At 45.2% G+C, this 23,347-nt stretch overlaps 1 protein-coding gene and 1 long non-coding RNA gene across 7 annotated transcripts in view; one reads left to right on the top strand and one right to left on the bottom strand.

Moving 5' to 3' along the window:
- The window catches only part of LOC146171009 (uncharacterized), a 36,692-nt gene extending 26,690 nt beyond the window's left edge, over positions 1–10,002 (bottom strand). For 4 of the 5 annotated variants that reach the window (XM_084586651.1, XM_084586652.1, XM_084586650.1 and 1 more), the window contains exons 1-4: positions 9,834–10,002; positions 4,961–5,104; positions 3,412–3,550; positions 1,352–1,504 (exon numbers count right to left, since the gene is read on the bottom strand). The gene's annotated coding sequence lies outside the window, so the exon portion shown is untranslated. The remainder of the gene's footprint in view (positions 1–1,351; positions 1,505–3,411; positions 3,551–4,960; positions 5,105–9,833) is intronic. The other variant, XM_084586649.1, reaches the window with a different exon arrangement.
- Positions 1–23,347, top strand: part of LOC146171003 (uncharacterized) — a 359,551-nt gene that overhangs the window by 150,155 nt on the left and 186,049 nt on the right. The gene's annotated exons all lie outside the window — the stretch shown is intronic.

The raw sequence follows: 23,347 nt of genomic DNA, 5'->3' as shown, positions 1-23,347 counted from the left end.
TATTGAGGTATCTATGCATTCTCCATGTGTAGTATTTTGTTATTGAGGTTTGCCTTGACGACACAATACATACCTCCCCTTTAGTACAGTACGGCCTCTACTAAGCCTTATGATATTGCCGCAGTGTTATTACTGGCACCTCCCATGTGGCGAGCTCGGGAGACTGGCACGCGCTCGTCAGTTAGTTAGCCAGCCGTGCCTTCTTTTGCTAGTGCTTTTGCGTAGGAGTAGTAAACCTGCCTACCCAGTTCTGCTGGCATCTGTGACAATATCCCATTTCATGCCCGCTAGTTCCTTGAACAGCTCTGTAAAACTAGCCTCACTAGCTAGGATTATAGCGTAAAAAGTTGCCAGGGTCAGTTTCCGATAGTGGCTTCTCCAGAGCCACAGAATCATAGCCCCCTCCGCTGCATCACAGCTCTCACCGCCACCGTGGTCAGTTGCTTCGCAGCTGCTGGGGACTGAGGGCCAGTGGTTTGTTGGAGTATTCATTGAAGGTTGTGGCAAATTGCTACACGAGGGTGGCCAAATCCTGTTCTGGTGTAGCAGTGCATTTCTAAAAGTGTTTACCGGCTTCAGGTCACACCCCAAACTTGTTTATGATATTCGATCAACACACTGATGGATGGAGAACACCGGTGGAGAATTGAGTGGCACCAGTATTTGAACCAGGGTCCTTTTTTGCCCGTGAGGTGGGTGTTCTAACTGTACACCACAGCTGCCTCCTGACCCATTGGCACCATTCTTCAAAAATGACCAGGGTTATCCTGACGGTACCTCTAAATTTGTGTGTGTATTGATTTACTTATATTCAATGAGGTTTTCCACATGAGCCCACAAATTCTGGCACTGAGAAGCCCTGGAAGTACTGTAAGCACCATTTTCACATTCTAGCCGACTCCTTATCTGATCTATGTGATCTAGCGGGGCAAATGTCGCAGGTGCAATCAGCCCAGATTTTTTTTCCCTTAAATAAATAATTTTCTTAATAAAAAAATTAAACCATGTGTAATCTGTGAACACAAATAGTATTCACTAGGCGAAAGTTCAACTTTTTAGACATGTATAATGTTGAAGTTGAGAATGTCTTGGAATCCCATTTGTTCAAGCAGAAGGTGGGGTACATTTGTATGGAATAAATAAATAAAAGCAGTCGTTGACCAGAAATAAAACAGATTTCTGTTGATGTTTCGGCCCCCATGCGCCAAAACATCAACAGAAATTTGTTTTTCAACTTGTCGCCGACAGTATATTTAACAATTGAAGTCACATAAACTTGGTCCTTAATGAACCTGACAAGAAGCCCAACAAGAGGGAATAAAACGGGGAGAACAAATGGCTCAGTCCATACCACCAGCACTTCCAGTTTTCTTGAGGCACAGTCCTAAATGGCGGAAACTCGGTAAGTTTGGTAGCTTATGTGGCACTCGTCGCAGAGCAGCAACATTCTCTCATCCTGTGGCTGGTCCCAGACCATGCAATCCAGGTGGTGCCATATGTACAGCTGTAACAAGAAAACAGTTATTGCAAAACACCTTGAAATAGTGCACTACTACAAGTTTAACTGTCCCGATTTTCTAATTACCCCCTGCAATTTGCTCCAAAAATTTAGAACCCCTCTGCCTAAAACATGAACCCGGAACAGGATGGAAACCACAGAAGAGTCAGGGCGCAAGCCTAACACAGATATTATGGAGAAGACCCCTATGTAGCATATGCAGATGCAGCCACTTATGCAAACGCCCATCGGAAGGTACTAGCATTTACAATCATGCAAAACTTCTCTCTGCTTGCTCAATACTCACTGATTCTACAACAGAGGGGGAGGAGGCAGCCATTGCACTAGCCATGACATCTACGGCTGCCACAAAAATCATCTCGGATTCAAAATCGGCCATCCTTAAATTTGCCAATGGTTTACTGTCCCCCAACACCCATCGTCTTTCGCTTTTTTGGCAACCCCGACTTCTTTACGCCGGTTCAGCATGGCTTTAGAATGGATTTTTCCTGTACCACCCAGTTACTTGAGTTCAGTAATGATCTGTTTTCCTCTTTTGACCACGGATATCAAATTGATTGTATATTTCTGGATTTTAAAAAAGCCTTTGATTCTGTACCTCATGTGCTATTATTACATAAGTTACATTGTCTTGGTCTGCATTACAATATCATCGACTGGCTTCATATCTCCAGGACCGCATGCAGCGTGTTGTAATTAATGGTTGTAACTCCGATTCCGTAAACGTCTCCTCAGGTGTGCCCCAGGGGTCTGTCCTTGGACCCCTTCTTTTTTTCATTTTTATTAATGATATTGTTCTTGACCTCACCTGCCAAGTTCGGCTATATGCTGACGACTGTGTGCTTTACCATGTTGTGGAAAGTTCTTCTGACGCATTAAAACTTCAGCGAGACTTAAATTTTATCCAGAACTGGTGCTCAAAATGGCAAATGTCTTTGAACATTTCAAAATGCAAACTTGTCTCGTTCACTCGTAAGCGTTCCCCTCTACAGACCTGTTACTCATTAAATAATGTTCCCCTGCAAAAAGTTTCTGAATATATGTATCTCGGCGTATATTTCACATCTAACCTTACGTGGACGAGACAAGCTGAGCATATTAAATCGAAAGCCTGCAGAATGTTTAGTTTTTTAAAGCGTAATTTCAACAAAGCGCAGTCAAATGTCAAGCAGCTCCTGTGTTTCACTTACATAAGGCCAATTCTTGAATATGCATGCCCTGTATGGGATCCCCAGTTTACTTATCTGACATGCTCGAACGCGTCCAAAATAATGCTGCCAGATTTGTGTCTAACAATTACAACTTTTCATCTAGTATCACGTCTATTAAACATCATCTTGGTTGGGAATCTTTAGCTCACCGCAGAAAACATTTCAGATTGCAGATCATGTATCGCATTTATTTTGAAAAGCTCAGCATTGATAAAAACCGGTACCTGCTTCAGCCTCACTTTTTATCTAGCCGACTTGATCATCAGTGGAAGATTCGAGAAATAAAATGTCGGACAAATGTATATATAACATCCTTCTTTCCACTGACGATCAGTGAGTGGAACCGACTGCCAGCTAGCATCACTGAGTGCAGCACGGAAAATTTATTTCGGGCTTTTTTATCAAATGTGTGACGTAGCGCTCAGTTCTCTTGCTTGTGTTTCCTTCATCACTTTGTTTTTGAGTGTTTTCATCACTTTGTTCGTCGCGCAGTTGCCCCCTTTAGATGTATGTTTCTCTTTCTGCATTATCACTTGTGTCGTTTTATTTTCTCCATTTTTATGTATTTTTATTGTATTACTGGCGTTTCTACAAATGTTATTTGTCATCTCCCCCCCCCCTGCAATGATGCCTTTGGGCGCTGCAGGAATCTGTAATAAATAAATAAATAAAATCTGTCACCCTTATTTGGACATCCGCACATGCGGGCCTTCCCGGTAATGAGGAGTCTCACTTCCTGGCCCGAGGTCTCACTTTCCAGGCTGGCGAGGAACGGCCTTCCTCAGATGCTGGGGAGTGCCTGCTGTCCTTTCGTGACATCCTGAAGGGGGGAAGTGGGGATCAGATCGCAAAAGTCGCAAAGAAAGTTGATTTTAGAAAACTTAAGTTTTCAGCATCTACAACACTCATTCTGTGTTGTACTAAAATATTTCACTGAAAAACAAATTTAAGTGTTGCAAATAAATATACAGATAGTGTAAGGTATATAGGCAATGTATTCTAGTTCAGAACATTCAGGCTTGTTTTCTCAAAAATTTGTTTTGAGCATTTCACCTTGCTCGTGAAAAGTAGTATAGCTCCACAAGGATGCACGGATTTTAATGACGTTTGTTTTTTAATTGCTGACACATGCCCTGTATCAAGGCAGTCTCAGATTTACCACTAGCTCTCATTTTTTTTTTATTATTCAGTAATTGGGTCATGATGCATTCTATACATTCGGAGAAGGTGCATGCTATGTCGTTTAAAAAAAGAGCAAAGAAATTAAAATGAAATAAAGAATGTCTTGATTTAGACGGTCCAAACTTCTTAGTAAATATTAAAACTATTTACAAGCCCTTAGCCCGTTTTATTGCCGTGCTAAGCTTCCCACCAGTAGGCAACATGTGTACAACATGAAAAAAATGATATTGAAGGTATCATTGTGAAACATTAAATCTGACTGTTTGATGCTATATCAAGTCTCTGCGCTAATTTTCATCACCCTATGGCGAAAAATAAGGAAGTTAGCCTTCGATCCCGTCTTTGCCCCTTAACTACTACCACGAAAATAGATCTTACACAACCCCTGGCCCGACCCACAATAACATAAGCTGCCCATTGGTGCAAGCTACAAACGTGTACAGCCCCATACCCCATCCTTCTCCATGCCCACTTTCCTGATCAATTTCCTTCTTCCTGCAAGCTCTGTGGCACACCTAGTGACATTTTAGACACAGTACTCACCTGTCCCTCATTCACACATCCTCCTCCTCCAGAGGTGGCCCTAAATTACTGGAAACACCTACTCACCAGTACCTCCGGTCAGGACCAGAGCAAGATTATTACTAGCGCTCTCGCTAGGATAGCCTTCCAAGGGCTTTCCTTTGCTTTGTGCTTATACCGTGTAGGGGGCTGCACCCCCACCTTCTGTAATATTGGCAATAAATGTTTCTACTGCCACCACCATCTGGCTGAGCAGGGGGGGAGGGCAGGGAGTACATGCTTATAAAAAAAAAAGTAAATAAATAAAAGCAGTTGTTGACCAGTGAAAAAACAGGTTTCTGTCTATGTTTCGGCACACAGGGGTCTGTTTCGGCACACAGGGGTCGAAACATAAACAGAAATTTGTTTTTCCACTGGTCGCCGACAGTAAATGTAACATTTGAAATCACATAGACTTGGTCCTTAACCTGACAGGAAGCCCAACGAGAGAGAACAAACTGGGGAGAACAAATGGCTCAGTCCATACCAGTAGCACTTCCAGTTTCCTTGAGGCACAGTCCAAAGTGATGGAAACTCAGTAAGTTTGATAGCTGGTGTTGCACTCGTCGCAGAGCAGCAACATTCTCTCATCCTGTGGCTGGTCCCAAACCGTGCAATCCAGGTAGTGCTACTGGAACGCCAAAACAGTTATTGCAAAATACCTCGAGATAGTGCACTACTACAAGTTTAACTGTCCTGCTGACACCTTCTATCAGGCGGGGCCTGAAAAAAGTAGTGGTATGCAAACAGAAGAGCGAGGCATTTTGTTTAGTGCATGAGCTTTTTGCCTGCAAATAGGAGCAGTGTCATCAAGAAAGTACGCTCTTGTACTACAAATGTCCATATTATTGAGTATGGCCCTATTGGGGGGGGGCTCTGTAATAGGTTTGTGGGGTTTAACGTCCCAAACTGTAATAAAGAATTACAAGGGTTCAATACTGCTCAACCAAATATTGAGCGAAAGCATTAGCTGCGGGTGACCGAGCGTTCTTCTCTTTTTCTTCTTCCTCAGCCCACATATAAAGCTCTGCTTTAACCAAGCCGTATGAGCATGCCTTAGTGGCCTATAGAGGTAATCTGAATGCCAGGGTCCTAGCAGGCTGATTCTGACATAACTGTCCCGTGTGAAACGAGAGACCTAAGTTGGCAGCTCCTGCCAGCCCACAACCTAGTGTCACGTGGGGTGTGACGTCACAGCATCACGTGGGTAAGACGTGGCTACCGGCCGCGCTACGCTGAAGGCTCGAAACCTAGAGTAGTATTGCTGTCGCAATAAAAATGTGTGTTGAGCTTTGCACTGTATAGCAATGGCCGAGCACAAACAAATTTGGAGCAAATATTTCAAGTCTTAAACCCTCACTCAGCACAATAGTGCATCCAGATCTCTTCAGAGCTGCACTGTAAGCGGCGCAGAAATTTGCCACTAAACTTTGGTTTTCCAATTGACCGATAAGTCAGTACAGTAAAACCTCGTTAAAATGTACCCACTTTAGGAGTAGTTTCGTTTTAATAGTAGTAAAGTCAAGTCCTCGGCCTGGCACTCATTGATCATAATGCATTTTGCATCCGCATAAACCATACCAGCTTATGAAACATGTATCAGTTAGCGCATTCTATTTTCAATTCACTACGGTAGTACTGTGTACTGCTTCACAAAAGACTGTTCAACTAGCGATGTGACAAACTGCTGTAAATGCAACCGATGTGATGGCAAGCTACATGGCCAATGATAAATGCAGCGGCAATGATGATAAAACTATCACCAGCTTTGGAGTTTCCTCTGCTGCAGCGACAAATACCCTTGGCCAACATGGCCACCTGGATTGGCACGCTTGACAAGCGCGCAAATTCAGGCCGTAAACTAGCTGTTGCCTCTGAGCAGGGCGCCGCAGGAGCTGATCACGCAGTCACATCCACCTACCTCCCACCCAGCGGGCCCTATTTTAGACCAGTCTGAGCATCTGCACCTCACTAATGACGATTTGCACTGGTCGACTGGAACTGGGTGCCCGAACTGGAATAGTGCGACCTAAACCTCTACAGAGCGAATCACCCTGGTCAACAAGCGAAATGTGCAGAGCGTGCGGAGCAAGTAATGCTGAGCCAGTTCCGCAAGTTGATGTGTCATCCCGGCGGCGAAATTGTTGCGGTTGATAAATAAGCATGAGTGCAGCCCTCTGCTACTTTCTTTCGCATAATTTTAATACTGCAGACATTTTTCAATAGGCACATTTCGACATGTTAGCGCAAAAAGAAACAATGATGCCCAGTGTTCTCTACCGATATCTCTAAAACCGCTAAAACCAAACAAAAAATTCAGGAATGACGACATCACCGGCTAGAACCTCCAGTAAGATCTGACTCTGGTCAGCAGATCGACCTAGAGTGCCCCGAGTTGCTCCAGATGACCAGCGAAATACACACAACCTATCCCGATCAACCAGTGGAATTCAAAATTGTCATCCCAGGTCAAGCGCCCTCCAGAGCAACCAGTGTAAATCACTATAAGTCAGGCCTTGGTTCATTTTCTTTCGCACGTGTGACAAGGTGGCCTTGAGCAGAGTGCATTGCGAGTTCGCCGTCCACATCATGCCAAATGTTGGACAAAAGTACCAGGTGCTCAGCGTAAATGACAAATAGATATTGTCTGTGCCATCAAGAGGGTGGCAAAGAAGTCTGTGCTGACGCGCTAGAGAGACTTGCCGCTGACTGTGTGTGTGGCATTTGGAACGTCAGGAAAAAGCTGCTCAGCAGTGCTGCAGCGGCTGCAAAGGGATGTCATGTATTAGGCTCAATATTTGCAGATGTGGTGGAGGCGTTGGTGCAAAGGCGGAAAACAGCTCGGTCGAAAAACTTGCCAGTCAGTGGACCTCTCCTAGTTGAGAAAGCCCTGGTTTTTGCATCGCTGCTCAACCATGCTGACTTTGTGTATAGCAATGGCTGGCTAGCTATATTGAAAGCGATGGCATGGCATTAGCACGTAGACCGTAGCTAGAAAAGGTGCTGCGGCTGACATTGAAGGGGCAGAAGGTTGGAGGAATGGTCAGCTGGGAGTCTTTTGAAAGGCTACGAGCCTGATGATATATTTAATCAGGATGAGCCCGCACTATTTTTCTAAGCTGCTGCCAAACAGAATGCTTGCGTTCAAGGGAGAGCTGTGCACCAACGGCAAGCGTGCGATGGATGGCATTTCAGTTTTTTTTCGCATGTAACCTGTGTAGAAGTGAGAAACTGCCGCTTTTCGTCAGTGGCAAGTCAGCGAAGCCAAGGTGCTTCAATGGCGCCCAAGTGTCATCAGAAGTCCTTCACAGGAATAAAACAAAGGCATGGATGACTTGAAAGCTCTTTCAAGAGTATGTGGGCCTCTTTGACCGCCGTATTGAGGTGAAACAAAGAAGTGTTGTCATTATTCTTGACAACGCATTGACACACGCTGCAGCGGATGGCCTCAAGGCGCTGAAGTTTGCCACCGAACATGACAGCAATTGCCCAGCCTTTGAACTAAGGCATTATTAGAGCTGTTAAGCAGGTCTACAGAAAGAATTTGCTGCGCAGAATGCCGCTAGCAATGGAATGCGACAAGGTGTATGCCATTGATCTACTGCGAGCGATTCACTTGCTGGAACATGCATCAAGCGTGCAGGTTTCCGTGAAGTGTACGCGAGTGACGCAGACGACGCAAGCGACATCACCAGCGCCCTGGTCCGAGCTTGTGAGAGCTTGCTAACTGAAGTCCTTGAGAGGGAAGGTGCTTCAGAAGGCACTGCCTTCTCTGATTTCAGTGACGTCGACAGGGAAGTGGACACTTTGTCAGAGATGTCCGACGAAGCCATCGTCGCTCAGTTGTGGCCAACTGACAGTGAGAACGACAACACAGAAAGTGTGGAAAATCCGCGCCCAAAAGTGGCATAAGCTGCGCGCGCTGTAAGCGTCATGCCGCTGTTTGCCGATGTTGCGTTCTACCGGCCAAAGGCCGGCAGCTACGCGATGAAAACCAGACAGATTCACAGAGCGAAATGACGACGCTTTATTTCCGGCTCGGAAATTTATAGAGAAGGAAAGAAAGGAGGGGAAGAAGGAAAGAGGGACTAGCTACGCATGCGCTGTTATCTGCAGCATTGTTGTCAGCAGCAGCCGAAAAGAGGGGTCTGGCCGAGAAGCTGGCACGCAGCCTTAATGATGAAGACCTCTAGCGCTCGGAAACACAAACGAAGGCATCTCCTATCACACTGCAACCACTAGTGCAACAGATTCTAGTTTTTGTTTGCGCCATCAAGAAACAGCAATTCTTTTCTTGATAGTGATACAGAGGGCATGCTCACACATCTCAGATATTTCCTGTCTAGGCTTTTTATCTATCTTGCCTCCATGATCTCTCTTGTTACCTGTTTCCTGTTTTTGTTAATGACGACATTTTATAAAGTCCGGCTTGCACTCTACTGGGTGTTCAAGCAGATTACCTTTACCATTTTTTAGGTTCTCGTAGCAGCTGTCATTTAGAAATCTTCCGGTCTGACCTACATAAAATTTACCACAAGACAGTGGCAGGGAGTAAACAACACCTTGTTTGCACTCAAGTTTCTTCCTGTGCTTCTTCGTGCAGGCCTGAGTGAGTTTGAGGTCCTAGTAGCGCTTGGAAACGTGTGCCACGTCTGGATTGTGCAGGGTAGAAATGACAGGAAATGGCATAAGGTGGGTGTCACGCTAGATGGCCTTCATCCCCTTCAGACGCATACAGCTGCTACAAGAAAAGCCAAGCTTCTACTACATTCCCACATCCTGTTTATTTCAAATCTGAAGTTCCTAAACAAGGAAGGGTTGGTCAGGCCAGCGGCTGCACTCTGCCAGTGTATTTATATCATGGCTCTCTACAGGCCATGCGATCACCTTGCTGTCAGCTGTAACTGACCGCCTGTCGTACCCATATATGACCTGCCTACTCTACTTTTTCCCTTTAATTTTCTTAAAATACATTCATCTCACACTTGTTCTCTCATTCACGCTGTACTCCTTCTTTGTAAAACTTACCTCTCCCCCTTTTTTTTCTTAGTTGCCACACCTTGGCCTCATAGGGGACCAAATGGCAGAATGCGCTTGATGTGCACTTTTCAAGATATTTCCAACCTACTGTTGATATCACATGAGAAATGTACACCTACCTGCCGGCAACAAAAAGTCGTACTATAACGCTTTGTCTGTTCTTCAACATATCGAATATGAATATCGCGGATTTTGCCGCTCGCCAGCTCTTGTTTTGAACGCAGCAAAGGCAGCCTACGCAAGCTAGCAGCTTGACAAGCAAGCTCTGTAACCACTTGCTATCACATCAGCGAATAATATATTATAGTCATTATAGTTACCTCAACGGCGGTGAGAACGAAGGAAGAGCGAACCGACACGCAAAGGTCATCAGCAGTTCAGCACCTCCACCATTCCTTCAGACTTCCTCCATGCCTTCAGAGCACGCTTCTCGCTGAGGGGGGAGGGGTGGTGGGCGTGCGCGAGTTTTTGCAGTCCCTCTGGTGGCGCAACAAGGTTGCCAATTTAGCTACTTTGTAGCTAGATTTAGCTACTTTTGGACTCAACTAGCTACCAAGGAAGTTAGTTTAGCTACGAGTAGCTGTTTTAGCTCTTTTCTTAAAAATCTAGCTACAAATCTAGCTATTTTGGTGAAATCTAGCTTAAATCTGGCTACATTTCGGAAAATTACTATTCTGGCGTGAAAAATCTTCCCTCAGACGTTACACATCATGCTACACATGATGAAACTGACGTCAGGCACATAGCGTCATCTGATAGTTCTTAAACAAGACGCAGCGAGAAAGAAGGAAACACTTGAAAAGGGAGAGGAGGATGTAATACAAGACGCGGAGCTTCCTCCATGTCTGCTCCAGCGGGAAAAAGAAAAAAAAAATGCTCACAAAGTAAAGAGAGGCGAGGCGATGCGGCTGATGCGGCGGCGCAGCTTCTGACGGGTGTCGCCTATCGTGCAGCGCGGGGGCTCCGATGAGCATCGAAGTGGTGCTCGCGGTACACTATTGTGCATGTGTGTGCGCATTCCTATTATTTAAACTCTTAACGTTCTTTGCACGGCGACCATAAGGCGCCTGGAATCGACTGTCTGATTCGACTATCTCTGCGGATCATGCGCGATCAGCGCCGAGTGGATGGAAGAGGCCAAGATGCCAAGCGGTCCGAGTTACGCCGACGAGTTACGCCTGGACAGTCATTAAACCTTTCATAACTCTCCGTTCTTAGGTTTCTGTGTACGTGCAAAAAGTAGATAAAAGCCCATTCTTTACATGTTTACAGAGCAGTGATGCATTCGCATCTCGTCTTTTCTTAGCGCACGCAAGCCTTAACGCTTTGCGAAATCGTCTGCCTAAATTATCGGAATCAAAACTTGAGCGCATTTATCATTAGTTATTCGTTACTTAGCACTTATCATGCGTAGTCGCCTGCAAGAAACCATATCTTGATAGCTGTGTTTAATTTGTACAATAATATAGAGCTGCCTATAAATGCGTTATATATGCAAAATATAAAATAAAATTTCCTGGGAAAAAATCTAGCTACTTTTAGCTCCTTGCTAGATTTTTTAGCTACTTTAAGCTACTTTCACGCTGCCATCTAGCCACTTTTGCTCATCGACATTTGGCAACACTGCAAGCAAAGCCGCCGTCAGTTGATATATGGCGCTGTATATGGAATAAGGTATATATACATGTATGAAACGCATGGAGGAAGGAAAGAGTTTCCAGTCGACCAGTTCAGCCACCATGGGCGCTCAAAGCATCAACCGTTGCTCTAATACATTATCTAAGAATGCAACTTCTTTCTTGTGAAGATAAACCAATGGCTTCGCTACACATGTGTCTTTCGCCTTAGGGATATAGTAAGCCTCGACAATCTCTCGGCAGATTTGTTGATTACTCATACACAACTGATGACTGATGTTCCAAGCAAATCAGGTATACAGGAAAAAAAATCTCGTGGGTCGGAGAGCTACCGAGTGCAGAACTACAACTTTTGGCCAAAACTAGTTCAAAGATAAACGTTGTTCTAGCGTAAATAATGTCCTATCATTCAATATTGTGACTATAAATTTTAAAAAGGGAGATAAACAGCATGTCAGTGTGAGATTTATCCAATATAAGCGATGGCTCTTTCTCCTATCGGCTTAGTTTTGAGCAGCACAAATACCAATATTTCGCACTTAATAGGCACACTTTAAAAGGAAAAAAAATGTATTGTAAATATTTACGGTTGTGCAATTACTTAAGGAAGTTTTTAGTGGCATTTCAGGAAACAGAAACCTTTTATGGCGACGTCTGCTTTTGCGCCTTCGCTACTATGGCTCACGGTGGCTCACCGTGCTATGGCCAAAGAGGTATTAACTCTATGGCTATGGCTTTTCACCTCGAAATGATGATGATGATGATGAAAAAAACGTCACAGTAATGCCAATTTTTGCATCCGAGAAAAACCGACTGTCCCGCAACAAGTAGCACCAGTTCAGTCGTGTCCGACTCTTCGTGACCCTATGGACCATGTCACGCCACGCTTTCCGGTCTCTCACTATATCTCCCTAACATCACATAACTTCATCTGCAGCGCCTCGAGGATGCCATATCTAACCATCGCGTTCGCTGCCTACCCCCTCCGGCGACCCGCAACCTTTCCCAACATCAAATCTTTCTCCAGCGACTCCGCTCTTCTCATCAGATGACCAAAGTAGCTGAGCTTTAACTTCATAATTTGACCCTCCAGTGAGCAGTCAGGGTTATGGTCGACAATATCGACTGATTCAATCTTCTGGCAGTCAAAGGAACTCTCAAGAGTCTCCGCCAGCACCACAATTCAAACGCGTCAATTCTTCGGCGGTCAGCCTTCTTTCCATACATCACAACTGGAAAGACCATAGCACGAGTTATACGGATCTTGGTTGGCAGACTAATGTCTCTGCTCTTTACTAGGCGGTCAAGGCTAACCTCTCTTTCCCTGCAGAAGCAGGCGTCTCGATCCTAAGCACATAAGCCGGTGTACTAAGGGTCTTGAATATTTGGGGGCTGGGATTTAAAAAGTTCCTATGCAAAATCTACTACCCCATTCCAGCTGACATAACTTTCACAAAGTAGCAAAATATCATCTGCGTTATTTGATAAGTGATTCAATATCGGTACTTGCCTAGATTTTCCGAAATCGAGAAAAAACTGCTCTTGGCGGCGTGCACAATTTTCGCAGAAGAGAGTCGAAAAGCTATTTTGACATGTTGCGTCATCTGTCGGGCAGCGAGGCAAGCGCGCCAACGGCCGGGATGGAGCTTGTCTCACTGCTCGACAGATGACGTATCATGTCAAAATAGCTTTTCGACTCTCTTCTGCGAAAATTGTGCACACCGCCAAGAGCAGTTTTTTCTCGATTTCGGAAAATCTAGGCAAGTACCGATATTGAATCACTTATCAGATAACGTAGACGATATTTTGCTACTTTGTGAACGTTATTTCAGCTCGAATGGGGCAGTAGATTTTGCATAGGAATTTTTTAAATTCCAGCCCCCAAATATTCAAGACTCTGTACTTGTTATTGTATTGTAACCCTGTGGCCAGTCACAATAACTTAAGTAGCACACCGGCCCATGATTCTTAGCGCGCCCATGGTGACTGAAGTGCAGCGCCCTCAGCTTTCCCTCTAGTTAGTGCCACGGCCGGTCTCGAGGGAGAGAGCGCGCGCTCTTTCTTACCAACGCTAATAGAACTAAGATCTTAGTTCTATTAACGTTGTTTCTTACGGCCTTCTCAATCGCCGCGTGAACAATGGGAACTTTTCTTCTTGAGTTACGCTCTCCGCCGCCGCAAGGGGCGCGACCTGCTCACTGTTCGCTCCGCATCTGCTTCAGTGGCGGCGGGTGACTTTTGCCTAGTTTCACGCTGTCGCCCGCGGGTTTCGTGGTGAGTGCAGCCCCTGAATGAAAGATTACAGAAGGTAGATGCTGCAGCGGCATCCTGTCAGCGTGCTACACACGTGAATGGAGTCTTTATATTAAAAACACTGTCGCTCAGCAAACGTTCGACAAGCATATGACATGTATTGCGGCATGGTATCTACTTTTGTTCATTTTAATCTGAATGTTTTCCCAAGCCTGTACAAGAAGATGAACAAAAAAAAAAAAAAAAATGAATGAGCATGATCACATCGAAGCTTCAAGGCAAACATAACAGCAACAATGGCAAAACCATCTTTCAGCGCTAGCTGAGAAACCATCGAGGTAACACCGAAGATTAAAATAATTTTATAAAAATGTAATGTAAGTTGCACAATGCTTACATGACATAAAGTATTAGTATAACGTCAGAGTAAACGCTTTTAAGTTTTGTTATCCATTTTGCTATAAATTATAGACCAGCAAATGTTTTATGTTGTAAACATTATTTTAATTTTGCAAATAAACATTGGTTTAATGAAATGTTTACATGATTATTTCATGAGAAAACAGGAAATCAATTTCAAGCACTAATTCCTAGCAATATTTTCTTTCTTTTTCTAGTATGTTTTTGAACTAATAGTTCCGCCTGCCTTAGAGAGCAATCGCTGCCCCATTATTTTGGTAGAATGCTTTGCTCATTACACATTCGCCACTGTTACTCAAGGGACACTCCTCAATAATGGATATAAAAGCTTTTCTCTGTGCTATTTATTCAGAGGTGACTATAAGAGTTGTATGTCGCGCTGTATTGCGCGCCTAGGCACCTAGTGTCGACACCGACGAAATCATTTCAGCTCTGCCGCAATCAGTAACCGAGGAACTGAAAGAAGTGATGGTATCTCCTGTCATCCCATTACCCACTGTCACGTATTCTGGTTTAGCTTACGTCGCTGGATACATTGTGCAGTTAATCAGTGACTTCGGGTGTGACGCTTGTCCTTCTTGAAACCAGCGAAAGAAGCAGCCCAATGTACACTTATTCTGCGAGGACAAGATTCTAGCGGACTGCATTATCCAAAACCAGAGTTTGTAGCCCTCTTGGGCAAGGTTGTGTCTTTAAAAAAAAAAAAAAAAAAAAAAAAAAAAAAAAAAAAAGCTGTCGTGCACCTACCACACACAAATGTCCTGGAAGTCCTTCAAATCTTAATCCAGCCAGCACTTGAGAACTCACCTTTCCTGAGTTGCCCGGAAGGCATTGACAATAGCCATGCTATAAGGTCCGCTTCTTTAATATGTGAGAAATTTCTCAGAATCCTTCTTGTCAATTATGCTAAGAAAGTGACAGACAGGAACGAAAGGCCAGCTCCTTATGTGCACAACCATCCAGAAAGATTTTGAGACATCAATGTTCTAGCCGCATATGTACCGTTTTGATGAATGAGTGCAATGTGTTAACTTTGAAGGACATATTTTTTTATTGCTTGTTGCTCTTTTCAATTATGCATATCTGTTTATGCCCATTTCCTTGATTAAATGTTTTTTTATCACTGTATTAAACTGACTACGACTGTCTACGTGTGCGTCAGTCGCGAGACTACGTATACATCTGCTGTCTTTCAACCTACTGATTTGTTTTAAACGAAGCTAGAACAGCCCACTTCACTAGACAACTGAAATTTTAACTGTATGCGTAAATTTTTGTTCCTTACTCTGAATCTGAGATGTGCTATGAATTTTCGTTGGTGCCTCTTTGCTCTAAACGAAAACGGCAGCGGTTGACAGAATATCCACCGAACAGTTTGTCATGCACTAGCGTCAGGTCGCGCTGTACCTGCTTACAGCTTTCAAAGGCACACTGCATAAAATGGTACATATAGCTTTGTAAAAATTTAGGGGCAAAAAGTGTTGATGTAAGTGCACCCGAAACTTCATTCGACCGTGCGCGATAGCACTGACGAAGGCGCGCGCACGCGCATTATTGACTCATACACGATAAATCAGACGCTGATTACGGCTTCTTCCTATAAGCCATAAGGGGTGAAATATCAGAACCTGCCGGTTGCAACCGATGCGGGCGGAGCGAAGAGCGAGCGCGCGTTTCCCTTGCGCGTGAACGGCTGTAGCGGAGGAGCAGCAGTGGGGCGGTGGCGACCCCACCGAGGCGCGGCGGGCGGTGGAAACAGACCCCATTGGAGAGACCGTAAGAGAAGCAGAGTTAATACAAAGACTCTTTGTATTAACTCTATGAAGAGAAGAGAGAAACGCGCTCTCCCTCGAGACCGGCCGTGTTAGTGCACGGAGTAAGATAGACAGGAGCGCCGACTCAGGCGCGCTGCAATGCATTCGGCGTAGGCCCATTTTGCTACACGAACGCCGAGCCGGCGTCCGGAGCTCAGCTTCGGACTGTACTCTCTTCCTCCGCTCCCCTTTCCTCGCCGACGCGGCTTTGGTCACGCTTTCCTCCTCTCTCTATCTTCCTTGCTAGCCGGAAAACGCACAAGTGGAATCGTGGTCATCACCAACCTGTATTTTTTTTTTACGATAAAACTTCAAGATAAAGCTCTGCCAGTGTTTTCTTGTTTTGTTTTTTGTCGTCTGCGTATTCCCTTAAGCATGAGTCGACAGGGGCACGCAGACGACAAACCACGCAGCGAGATCACCAGTACGCAGACGGAACCAACGTTTGACGGAACGGCACACAGCGCGACATGTGTGTGAGGAGCGCATGCTGTGCATTGCTTCTTTTTTTATATGCGGATGGCAAGGTAGGCGATGAAGTGTTTCGTCGTTGGATGTAATTCAGGGTACGGCAAAGGAAACGAAAAAGTCCCCTTGTTTCAGCCGCCAACTGATTCAAAGCTTTTCGAGTAGTGGAAGCAGAACATAATTCTGCCACCGATGCTGCATCTACAACGTTGAGCAGAGGAAATGTAATAAACACGCAGATTATGCGCTCGCTGTGGAATGTCAGCGCATATTCAAGAGCCCTAGGTGGTCTAAATTGATCGAGAACCATCCACTTCGGCCTCTGTTCGTCTATGCGCAGGGGCCGGAGACTGAACTTAACATCGCGTACTGTTTTTCTAATCAAAATACTCACACTTTCATCCAGAGGAGAAAACACAGAGAGGTGAAACGCGCTCTGCATGAGGATCTTCGCAAATAGGAAGGAGTCAGCGGGACGCGGCAGGTGAGCTGTATGAAGCAGATGAGCGCAACGGGACTGAAAAAGATATATGCCAACGATGAGGCAGGCAACAGGTGACACCTCGGTACAGCTCGAAGATGCAGACAACACAATTTCAAGGGATATATTCCCCGCGGCGATGCAGGTGATAAGCAAGTGCAGCGACATGAAGCAGACGACAGACTCGGTGGCAGCACGGAACCGCCGGAGCGGATGCGCGGCTGCGGAACGCTGCAGCAGCGTCGATGATGATGATGATTTGTGGCTGTACCCTTTGTATCGGGTGGGTTCAGTAATGTGCCCTAGCCTGGTGAAGTAGATAAACTAAAAAGGTACGAGAAAAGCAAAAAGTAAGAGATGACAAAAGTCAGTGACAAATACTTGCGCCATCTATCGGATCCGCCACCAAGCTTTCTCCGACGTAGCAAAATTTCGCTCTTCCAAAGAGCGGAGTCGGCGCTCCTGTCTATCTTACTCCGTGAGTTAGTGTAAGAAACTCTATGGTGAAAACATTTATTATATTTACAAAGAGGTATATACACTAGGTTGGATGCCCTTGGGATGCCTAGACAGGCACTCCATTGGCGTTTGCCGCAGCCCGGGGCGCTCTGCGTTGACCTTTTGGGCTTCTAGGGTGCAGCAGCCGGACGCGTATTTGGGTTTGCTTGGGACGGTGGCTCTGCAAGAGAGAAAACGACAGAAGAGACGAAGAAAGTCGGCTGTTCCGACTGCCATCTACACCCCCAAAGGCGACGCAAGAAGCTTGAGAGAGCAGAGCCCAGCGGCCCAGCGGGGCCCAGCGGCCCAGCGATTCAAGGCGTATGCTTTTTCAATGGGCGTTCATGTCGGCCACCGCGAGGCGGCGCAAGCTTGAGAGAGCCGAGCCAGGCCGAGCGGCCCAGCTATTCAAAGAGTATGGTTTTTCAATGGGCGTCATGTTGGCCGCGGTAGCACGCTGCTCCAGCTGGCTGACTTCCGAGGTTTCGATTTCCGTGTTTTTAACTGGTGGCGTGTGTTGTTTCGTGCGCTTTTGCGCACCTAATTAAGCTTAAATTCGTTATTCCAACCGAACTTGTGTTGCCATCGACGGATGAGTGTCCAGCTGGCGGACTTGACCAGCTATTTACGTGCTTTTAACCTGTGGCGTGTGTCGTTTAGTGCGCTTCTGCGCACCTATTTAAGCGCTTTTTTTTTTATACCGGAAAGCTTTTCCAGCACCTGTGCTTGTTGCCATCGGCTGATGAATGCACCCCCCGAGGCGGCGCGATGCTTTGAGAGACCCCGCGGTCCAACGATTCGAGGCGTATGCTTTTTCAATTTATTATTATTATTTTTTTTTGTGTGTGTGTGTGGTGAGCATTATTTCTCTGAGAGATTACCGAGGTAATTGTTTTAAGTGTGTACTTAGGTACGTATACATTCCCTTTTAGCGTGCATTGTATGCATGTATTTTGAAGCTTCAAAACAGCACTGACAGTGCTTACGAAACGCAATTCTGTCTGCATACATGCTTTCAATTATTTGAATGTAAGCGTGCCTTTATAATTATTAAAAATGCAGCAGAGCGCGGCTATGCCGCGTACCTGTATTGTTTAAAACGAGTCATGCACGAACTGTTCCTTCCTTTCGATGTCATCCCAATTAAGACCACACGGGTCCCGAAATGTTTTTTTTTTTGTTATTGTTTAGTCTGCGTTCCATTTTCACGTGTCAGTATGTTATGTACATCTGTTCCCAATCAGAGGAGCTTCCGTCTAACTGTCGGCTTCAGCCTCAACGTCGGTGGCTTAATTCCACCTGTTCTGCTTTTAGAAAGAACACCTGGTTTCAATTTCCTTACCAACTTTACTGCCCAGTCCCTGCACAGTCTTCTTCTAGCCATTCTTGCAGGACGAAGAAACACCCGAATGACATGAAATTTTCATGTGGTCAAGTGGAACGAAGTTTGGACTCTATTCAAGAGGCGTTTATTTTTGAGGAGTCAGCACAACTATTATCCTTCAGTGCCAGCCATGTGTAGAGTGTTCTGACTGAAACTTCTTGTTTCCTGAACATAAGTGGAAGCGCTCATTTTTACAGCTTATTTCCAGCCTTCTTTGCATCAAGTTAAGTGGGCAACAATTCAAGATGGTACCTCTTTATCTGCTACACAGGATGGCAAAGTGAATATTTAGTCATTTATATATTTTGGTATATACAACATTATTTAATTAAATAGCAGGTATTATTTTAAGGGGTGAAACAGAAATTTAATACAGGCAGTATGTTGCAGCATATGAATCCGTTTTGAAAAACAGAAAGTACACATTTATATACTGCATTTGCACAAACCAAGAACAAATGCAGGGGATGACAATTATGGGCCTATACAGGTGAAAGAAGTGAAAGTTTGTGGACCGCACTTATGCAGACATTATAAACCTGCTCAAAATACAAAATGTGGTGCAAACACAGTGGCCTCAACATGTCCACAGACGAAAAAAAACAAACTAAAAGTGGATTAAACAATTTACAGTTCGGTCTCATAACAGGCTGGCAGTTATTTAATGGGCTTTTCAAGTAAATTGTTCAAATCGCAATAAAGATATTTTTCCACATAAGTAAATAGCAGAAATCTTTTTTTTGCATAATAAATGATAAATAAGGAGGGTAAAACATGACCCATGTAATACAATAAAACAATAAGTGCAGAAAGCATACAAAACATGCATATGCAAAGGTTTATAATTTGTAGTAACCTAACTAAACTGCATGACATGCACCTTTATCTTGGAACTTCAATCACCTAACTGTGTCCTGCATCAGATGTGCCTGCCTTGGGCCGACGAACTTCCAAACCACATTCACCTACCTGAATTTCTGCTGCCTTTTGGCATTTTTCTTTCCTTAGAGTTCACTATTGCTTATTCCCTTAATAAAACATGCCTTGCCACTCGTCTTATTTTCAGGTTCAGCAACGGCATCAGTAACTCTCGTTTGTACCCAGACCCACCCTTACTGCCTCGTCTTCCTTGGCTGTACACCATGTCCTTCACTTCTACTATGCTGACCCCAATTTAATTCCCATCTGTATTGGTATCCTCACAGTTTGTCCCATATGCAAGCACTCGTGATGCAACTATAATGTAGTTTCCTCCGAAGTGATGTACTGGTAAACTGATATTCATTACCTGGTAATACCGGCCTAATGCTTTTCATTTTATTTTTCCCCCTGACTTCATATTTTCCTCTTTTGATCCAGATCTATTGCCATTACCTGCAACAATGCTGCGCTACATGTTATAAACGGTTCTTCCTTTTCGGTTCCTCAAATTCAATTCAGATTCATTGTTCTGCTTTACCTCTTTGGGTGCTCAGCCAGCTTCTTTAGTTTGTTTATTCATTTTAGTTATACACTTCAGGAGTGATGGACACAAGCTGTGCAGTATCACTAAACTAAGAATAAAAAATGGTTGTAGAGTATTTATCTACGGAGAGAAAATAAACAAGCACAGATGTTTAAACAACTCAAACTCAGAGCAGTGGAATATAGTCAGCAGAGTAATGTGTTTTTAGTTATCGCATTTGTTTTCTAAATATATTTGGTCTCGTATGAATTTGCAAGCTGAAAGTGTTTTTTCAGTCATGTCTAAATGAAGAGCGAGTGTAAACAAGACAATATTTTACGTTGTAGTATGCTCACTTCATAAATATGGTTGTGATATACAGACCAACACGGCTGGTGAAGCAGACAACAGAAATAGATGGATTATGGTAACACTTTTGAAAATACACTCATGACAGGTATTATTAATCATGACAGTAATGACAGAGGTTCTACGTATGAATCAACTATTGCCATGATCACATATTTATTTCACAATGATCAATACAAAAAGTTCCCATGCTTATTTTGGTGTCAGTGGCTGTTGGCACTCTTAGTGTAATATGTGTATATAGATATATATGTAGCAGACATTCGTGCCACTTGCCAGCGACTTGACTACCTACAGTCGCGCCGCCTCAACAACACCTGTGATCCGAGCCAAGCTCCCGAAGCCGATCTGCGCACCATGATCCGCTCTATTATACGGGAAGAGCTCCACAATGATATTTCGTCGGTGCCTGCTTTCTCACGTCCACCTGTTCAATCTCCTGAGTTGCATGGCATTATCAAGGAGGACCTTGCTTCATTCACTCGTCCCATGGCTACAGAACCACCAGCCCCTTCCTAAGTCCCTACGTATGCTGAAGTTACTGCGGCACCTCCTCGTCTTCCTGCCCATCACTGGCCTGTGTCACCCAGCCTCGCCGCCCTGTCCTCGCGACAACCGGTGTGTGGTAATTGGCGGCCTCTCCCACCTCGTCCAGTTTGTTTCTACTGCGGCATCCGCGGCCATGTTACACGCGTCTGTCGCCGATGACTGCGAGATGAGCGTGCGAGCTACAGGTACGTTTGACGTGACGACGCGTACCAGCTTACGCCTCACCAATATTACACCAACAATGACATCCGTCGACTTCCCCTGACCTGTCTATGACAGCACGGCCATCGCTTCGCCGCTCCCCATCACCCTTTCAGCGGACTTTGTCTCCCCTTCACCCCCATCTTCAGCTTCTGCCTGCCGCACGGAAAACTAGCCTGTGCAGTTTCCGGAGGTAAAACTGCACTGTCTGCCGTCGCTCCAATTCCTCCACTGCTCCAATCGAACATGTCGACTCTATTCGTTGAAGGAAATGTACTGGAAGCTTTAATTGATACTGGTGCCGCTTTTTCCGTTATGCAGCTTGACTTGTGTTTAAAACTCCGAAAAGTGTGCACTCCTTACAACAGTCCTGCTTTACGTGCTGCAAATGGAGAGAATATTAACCCTTGTGAAGCGTGCACAGCCCGAGTCATCATTGACGGTATCTTGCACTTCATTGAGTTTGCTGTCGTATCCTCCTGTGTCCATCAACTCATCTTCGGCTGGGATTTCCTCCAAAACGCCTCAGCAGACATTAAGTGTTTCGCTCCCACTCTTGAGGTCACTGCAGGCAGCGTTGTTGCTGATAGAGAACGACCTTCCTCCCGCTTAGTTATGGTTGCCGATAACGTCCTCTATCCGGACAACGAAGATATTCTTTCTGTGACTTCTGACGCCGTCACCGATGGTGACGTCCTGAGTACACCCAGCCCTCATCTCCTGTCAAGAGGTGTTATCATCATCGTGTCCCTTCTTCGATTTTGTAGCGGTTCTCTTCTTGCTGCCTTCAACACCACATCGGAGCCCATTCTTCTGTGCCGCGGCTCTACTGTTGCATCAGTTGCTTCCGCCCAGCCTGTCGCTCTTCTTCCCATTTCCACCTCTGATCGCTCTGATTCATCCCCTGCCTCGCTCAGTGCAGCACTTCGCCACACAATCAGCACCGACCTGACAGCAGACCAGACAGACGCATTGCTCGCTATATTGAACAAGCACGCAGACCCGTTCGATGTCAATTTCGGCGCATTGGGTCAACCCGCTGCAGCAACGCATCGCATCCACACTGACGGATCAGGCATAGTTAGGCGCCAGCCATATCGTATGCCTTCAACTGAGCGCAAGGTTATTCAGGAAAATGTTCGTGACATGCTTGCACGCAACATCATATGCCCATTGTCCAGTTCTTGGTCACCGCCTGTTGTTGTGCTAGTGCAAAAAAAAAAGCCGGTTCAGTTTTGTGTAGATTTCCGTGCTCTGAATAGAATCACTCACAAGGATGTGTATCCCCTCCCACGAATTGACAACGCCCTCGACTTTTTACAAGGTGCCCAATTTTTTTTCAGCCTTGACTTAAGATCAGGCTAATGGCAGATCTCCATGCATGAAGATGATAAAAGGAAGACCGCTTTTGCAACACCCAACGGTTTATACGAATTCAATGTAATGCCATTTGGACTCTGCAACACTCCTGCTACGTTCGGGCGCATGATTGACACAGTTCTCCGCGGCCTCAAATGGAAAACATGTCTCTGTTACTTAGGCGACATCATTTTCTGATCATTTTAGTCGTCTCGATAAAGTTTTGACAGCTCTTTCCAGTGCCGGCCTACAGCTAAACACGAAGGAATGCCATTTTGCATTGAAAATCTATTAGTTCTTGGCCATCTCGTAGGCAGCGAAGGAAATAAGCCTGACCCTGAACAAAATCGCTGCTGCGCTGCACTTTCCCCACCCGACTAGGGTCAAAGATCTCCGCAGTTTCCTCGGCTTGGCATCATACTTCCACAAATTCATCCGCGATTCAGCCTCTATTGCCTCACCTTTACATGCGCTTCTTCACACCGATATGCCTTTCGTCTGGTCTCTTGCTGCGAAGAAGCATTTGAAATTCTGAAGCGTGCTCCGACTTCGGGTCCTATCCTCTGCGATTTTGATGACAAAGCTCCGACTATTTTGCACACCGACGCCACTAGCCATGGCATTGGCGCTGTCCTTCTGCAACGCCAAGACATCTCTACAGAAAATGTTGTTGCCTATGCACACCGAACTCTGACTACTGCGGAACAAAACTGCACTATTACCGAGCAAGAATGTCTCACAGTCATCTGGGCTGTTCAGAAGTTTCATCCTTACCTGTACGGCCGTCACTTCACGGCCATCACTGACCACCACGCCCTATGCTGATTATCCTCTTTGAAAAATTTGTCCGGTCGTCTCGGGCGGTGGATCCTCTGCCTTCAAGAGTATGACTTCACTGTCACTTACAAATCGGGCAAGAAGCACAAGGACGCCGACGCTCTCTCTCGTTGCCCTATT

Source organism: Amblyomma maculatum, unplaced genomic scaffold, assembly GCF_055883805.1.
Source record: "Amblyomma maculatum isolate TAMU_Amacu unplaced genomic scaffold, ASM5588380v1 scaffold_24, whole genome shotgun sequence".
In the NCBI taxonomy this organism is placed as follows: domain Eukaryota; kingdom Metazoa; phylum Arthropoda; class Arachnida; order Ixodida; family Ixodidae; genus Amblyomma; species Amblyomma maculatum.
The sequence above is the reverse complement of the archived record's forward strand: the minus strand, read 5'-3'. Positions and strand labels throughout refer to the sequence as shown.